Here is a 6728-nt window from a genome sequence, read left to right on the forward strand (position 1 = left end):
TGCCCATGGTCTGAATAATTCAGAAAAGAGTCATGCAGGAGGGGAGACCCAGCAAAGCAGTTTTCTTTTGAGCGGCTGAGGACCCAACCACTCTGCTTTCTGTTACACACTTGCTCAGAGATCCTGGTCCTGCCTCAACTTTTCTTCTCATCTCCCTGCAATTTTTTCACTAGGGAATATTGAAAGAGTTAAATGCATATGGCTTGGCTAAAGGATCACTGAAGAAGGTTATGATAATGCCTGCTATTATATGAGCTACATAAAAATACATGCTAGAGTAATGCTATTTAGACTATTTACACTGGGAATGTGTAACTATCAAGAATGGGATGGTAATTGTTGAAGCACGCAATGTGTTTCTTAGCAGAAAGATCTATGGCTTATGAAATAATCTCTAAAATAAAGTTATCAGCAGCCAGGTCTCAGTCAACTGTAAAGCAAACAGAGTATGTTATTACTGACACAGGAATGACTTCTATCTTATTTTGCCTTGGTCCCCGGGAGCCTCCAGTGTTCACATGGTTTGTACAGAACTGACAGATATTTGTAAAGTCACTCCCCCATTCATAGTGAATCACTAGTTTTAAATTGTGCTCCCATTCTAAATAACTTTCTTCCTATTTCTGAACCATCAAAGCCTTAACTTGTACTCCTGTGCAAGAGGCCCTCTTGCCTAATGGACTGTATGTGGATGTAGTAGTTGGTAAGTCTCATCCTCTGCAGCTTGCTGTAGAGAAGGGATGGAAAAGAATGCACTCAGAAGTGGTTAAAGTAAGTTCCAAACCATTCTGACATGTTTGGATTCTTGAATCTGGTCTTAAGGCTCTGTGCCTGCCTGCTTATAGAATAGAAGCTGAAGTTTTCCATTTTGCAGCCTTGGAAAAGATCTGAAAAAGGAGTAATTTATATTTTATTTGGTTTTATGCATCCTACAGTGGTGAGGAACCTTCCTCACCATCCATTACATGCTTAGGAGATATTTTTGCCTCTCTGGAGAATGAAGCCACTCAGATGAGGCAGCTTAATGAATCCTTTTCGATTGTATACATTTTGCATGTGTGTAGACAATCTGCATGCAGCAGATCTTGTGCTCATGCAAACTCTCAAGTAGCAAAAACCCAACAAGTACAGTAACAAAAACAACTAAAACACAGTCCTTCCAGCTGCAAATTTGGTGTGCAGAAGCACACATGTAGGAGTGCAAATCAACCCCTCATGGCTCCTTTCAACTTCCTTTGAAGTCAGTAGCAAAATTCCCATTGAGTTCAATAAGAACGAGAGGCAGCCCTTGAACTAGTAAAAAGTTTTCATGAGGTTTTATAAGCTCTTTATACTAAACTTCATTCTAGTTGTATATGAAATACGTTTTGACCCCATATCCACACACAAGATTGTGTGGCTGGTTGACAATAATGTGACACCTCCACTCTGCCCAGGCTGTGACTGTCACTCAAGCCCTGGCTGTGCAGATGTCTGAGGGATTCCAGGTTACCTAAGCAAGTTCTGCTTTTCAGCGAAGAGAGGGGAGGATGACTAAAGAGAGGATGACAGCTCAAGTAGCTCATGCCCAGCTATTCAGGAGCAAGTTAGGTCAAGGCCATTTCTGGCCACTGATCCAGCCTCCCTCATGACAACGGACACATGACAAATGTCCCAGCTAATTCTGCTTAGTTTTGTGGTAGTCTTGGACACAGATCATCACAGAGTATTAATACCAAGACTAGAAAACCTGGCACAAGGAGATGGAATTGCATTAGAGCAGTTCCCTTTCACTCTTTTCTGATCATGTCCAGAGTGGTGATGGGCAGCTATTCCTCTGCTTGAGGGTGCTCAGCTGTGAATTCTCTAAGGGATCACTCATATTGCTTCAGCTGTTTTACATTTGTATGAAGTCTCTGCAAATTTGTGAGACAATTTGGGAAAATTATTATACTTGGTACTTTGTCTGGTTTCCAGCTGACTCAGAAACCATGGTCACTAGGCTTAACCAGTACTGACAAGAGTAATGTTTTAGCCAAAAGGCAGCTGGCTGAAAGTCTACCCCAAAAATATGGGAAAAATGGTGACGGGCAAATATAAACACTGTTGGCCCTGGCAGCAGTAGAAACTTCAAGGTGGTGATTTATACGTCTCTTATCTCTCAGTCTGGTGGCACCCAGATTAGGACATGCAAGTCAACTCAGTCCAGACTATGTAGCCCTGTGCTTCGGCCCCCCAAAAAAAATTATCAGAATAATCCACAATTCGTATTCTCATCTCGAAAACACAAGCATTATTTGTCTCATGGGAATTTCTCTACAAAGTATGCAGTGGGATAGAGACCAGCAAGAAATGGCTGATTTATGGTTGATTCATCTATGAAAATATGAATGTTCTGTTGTTTAAAATATTTACTTGGCAATAAATTTTCTTGGATTTTTGAAAACTTACTGATTAAATTATACCCAAATACTGGAAGAACTACTTCAGGAAGACAGACACTGTCATGTCAGGTATTGGAGTCCTTTGACTATCTGGAACAAAGGCAAACCTTTTGTGGAAAAGTACACATTAGTAGGCAGAATTCATTAAATGCTAGTAATTTTAGCTCAGGTTAAAACATCTGAGCCCCTCAACAGATTCAAGGGCACAGTATTAATCAACAAAGAAAGTTTCTAATTGAATTTGGCCTTGGGAAATTCTCTTATATATTCTTTCTGGGTGATGTTATTGTTTTTGGGGAGCTTATCTACTATCTTGCTGGGAACAACTATCCACTTTAATAAAGTGCCTAAAATAATGTAATAAACACACAGCTTATATCAATAGCATCATATTTCCCCACATAGTATTTGTGTGTGGTTTAATTAGATGGAAGGATTACAGGAAAAGTTTGTGTCATAATGATTCTTTAAAGCGAAACCATAGATCAAAGTTCATAGCTGCCAAATATACAACTTTCAAAACAAGCTCAAGTGCTGCTATTAATCATGGCTGCTGGGGGATTTGATGACAAAGATTAAACTGCTGTAAAGGATACTGCTGTGCATCAGATTCTTGCAACTGTCATCAAATAGTCTGCCAACTATTAACAGGTCAGAAGAGTTGTCCAGCATTTACCATGGGTGGCTCTGTCACTGCAGTTGGTGAGGCCGTCTATGCCACGGTGACAACCAGTGACACCCTCCCAGACAGACTTTTGTGGGTTGTTATTTTTTACAGTGTGGCTGAAGCCTTAAGGTCTGGCTGTAGAGGAAACAAGAGAGGGAAACTGCACGACCTCAGCCTCAAAGCACTGTATCCTCACAGGAGCATCCCTTGTGTGGAATATTTTCTCAATTACTTGTCACATGGAGCACCTTCTCCTAACTGCATGTTAAGAGTGCCCACCTGTGGAGCTGAGTTGCTGTAAATTCACTCCTAGTTTATTTCTCAGCAATCACTCTGTAAAGATAAGCGCTCAGAGAGTACCTCAAGGAGCAGCTTTCATCATCCCATTTGCAATTACACCAACCCTCTCTCCTTCCACACTGGATCATGTAATATCCCTGTGGGAAGCTACAGCTCTCACTTACACAGAAACATAATCTGAAGGAAGTATGCAAAGCATACTTTGCAGGGCGGGAGCCAACCACCTGTGACCCACCAGCCAGTGCTCCGTGGTGGGTCATCGATGGCCATTAGATGGCATGGAGAGAGTTGTTAACCTACAGACCTACAAAGTGCTGCTGTCGCTGCTCATATGTAACACTGAGCTTGAGAAGGGGCCTTCCTGAGCTTCAGCTCTGCTCAGGCTGAAACTGGTATCACGATCTTGCACCGAGCTGGTGGTGGAACAGATGCGAATGACAATCTGACGCAACAAGCATCTGAAGAGTCAAATCCAAAACCACAGATTTGACTACAGTCTTCAAAGTTCAAAAGGGAGTTACAGATCTGAATCCAAACTTCACAGCTGCAGCCAGCTATAAAATAAACTTAGCTATATAATGTGTTTAATTCAAATTACATCTGAATATCTGTCATCTCTGGGAAAGTCTGGAGACATATCTGGCTGGAAAATTTTAAGCATCATTTCATCTTTGCTAATAGCATCTTTAAAATAAAACAACCAAAACCAAACCAGACAAGGATGCAAGAATGTTAAGACTTAAAATGGATGACATTCAAACTTGGATTAAGTAGTTCAGCTTATCAGAAGTTTTCATTCTACCCAACACTTCACAGATCATTTCTTAATCTAACTGTTCTGTCCTCTACTGAATGCAAGGATGTGACACCAGACAGACCATTTTTAGACATTCATTATGTTATATTTTGATGCCTAAAGTGCTTACTCAGTAAGACTCAGATAGACCAGTCTTCATTTGCCTTAATTTAAATTTTTTTTCCAAGGCTCCTCTTTCCACAAAAAAATTGTGTGGGACTGGAAGCTTCAGTGCTATAGCCCATAGATAGTCTGGTTCTCACCCTCAACAAAATGTGCACGAAATTAACATACCCAGTTATAGCAAAGTGAAATAAATGTCTTCTTAGATAATTGTTTTTATATTCACTGCAAGATGCTTTTTAGTTACCGCCACAGGGATAACTGGATTGCACAGGCTTGGCTTGCAATGAGTTCTCCCCAAGATTTGGTCTCTTAATGCAGCTTTGGGGTCTGGTTAACACTTGTGAGGCTACACTTCAGCACAGGATTACTAGAACCACACAAATTGCATTTTCTTGCACGTCCTTGTGTGACACCCTACCCGTGTGTTGCAGGTAATCTGTAGTGCTCACTGCACCTCTGTCACACACCAACAGCAAGCGTCTGGGGCATATATCAAAGGGTCTTTGCAGATGTCTCTGCAAGAATTAGTGTCCATATTGCACTTCAAAGAATACAAAGACTATCTGGGAACACTTCCCATTTTTCTGCTTTCCTGCTTTCTGCCATCTTACATTTAAACATGGCATCTGGTTTTCTTCTTACTGAGAACCATATACCAAATATAGTGACCAGGAAAGGGTGGGGAGGTGTTTTCCTTTGGGTTACTGAAAATCATTGCCTGAGGAATGGAAACACTGCTTTGTGTGATACAACCTCTATTTTTATTACTTTTCTCTGTAAAATACAATAAAAACATTGTGGGGAAATATATAGTCAATTATCTGCAGTGGAAAGGATACACCATCCATCGGCAAGGCTTCTGGGGGATGCAGCAATGAGTTGCAGCCTTGTCTTGTCTTTCAGTCTGTGGCTTAAAAACTGCAGAACCACAAATTTAAAAACAAAATATGAGAATTTGAAATGCAAAAGGCCAGTTATCCATCTGAAAAACATCACAAATGGACAGAAAAATGGCCAAGACCATTATGACTACAGCTGCTGTGTGGGTAAAGCATTCTGGAACAGAAAGGGAGATGTCTCAGGGTCTGAAAATGTGGTATCCATAAAGCTCAAGTCAGTAGCAACACTACCACTGGCCACAGTGAGTCCAGGTTTCCTCCATTGTGCTCTAAATTTACCCTTGGCTCTCTACTATAGCATCTAAATAAAACCAGGGGTGTGCAAATGAACGTAAGGGCATGGAATAGTCAAAGTGGCAGCAGCATTAACAAAGGCCAAGTCTGTGCTGGGCTATGCTAAACATTCATGGCCATGGCCCAGCTTTCAGGTAGACCAAGGATTTTCACACCACACTTTATCCTTCCTGTCTAGCCTTTGATGTCAGGTCTCAGTTTAGACTGCAGCCTAAACTGCAGAGAGGTGCACTGAGATGTGCTGGGATAGAAGTACGCATTGTGGGTGCCACCACAGCGCCTGTGACATTCCAGAAGTGTCCGGTGGCACTGCAGGCTCCATTTGTGTGATCTCCATGTCTCCTGACAACCCCTTCTGCAAAACTGGAGCCCAGGTGCTTGTCTTGAAACCTGGGCGCTTCCTCTAACATTTAGAAAGGTCTCAAAGAAAAAAAGATGGAAATTTATCCATCTCATGGAAGCACAGTGTTCATTCTGCCATAGTGGAGGACGTGAGATATTAACTACCTAACTGCCAATAAACCTATGAAAGTGATACACAAATGAAATTCAGGTGAGTGATTCTATATGCCCACAGTATTTGACCAGATTTACTGATGCTTCTTAAAAAGATTTACTTTATGGACTTCTAGTTCTAAAACTGAGGCAGAAGATTCAGATTCTCATTTTGCTGCAATTGCACTGTTTGGGCACCAGCTATCTCAGATGGTTTTATGGCCAATTGAACACTGCTTTTCAAGAGTAAGTGGTGAATACATACAAAGGATTTCAAGAACAAGTGGTGACTGCAAAGGACTTCCTTGGGTAACAAACACCTTTCCAGACTTTGAACACAACAGCACTGACAAAAAGCATTTAAAGCAACTTGAATTCTCTAGAAGTGTTATTTCCTAAGGATGCAAATCATCACCTCTTACAAGTATGTGTCACTTTGTCAAGTCAATGTTTTGAATCAACCATGTAACTGAGGAATATGATGGAATATAGGGCATAAAATGAATTTTCCTGTAGTTTTGCATATATTAAATTGACATATCTACAACTTTGTGTTAGATACAAGGCAAAATATTGAATAGTGAGGATCACATTAATGAAGAGGTCAACTTAATTAATCAACAAATTAACAGTTTTTGTCATCTGAAGTGCGCAGCCAGCCCCCAAAAAAGCATTAACTCATGAAGATGAATTACAACCCTTTTAAACACACTTCTATACAGACTAAT

Source organism: Cyanistes caeruleus, chromosome 2, assembly GCF_971803275.1.
Source record: "Cyanistes caeruleus chromosome 2, bCyaCae1.hap1.1, whole genome shotgun sequence".
In the NCBI taxonomy this organism is placed as follows: domain Eukaryota; kingdom Metazoa; phylum Chordata; class Aves; order Passeriformes; family Paridae; genus Cyanistes; species Cyanistes caeruleus.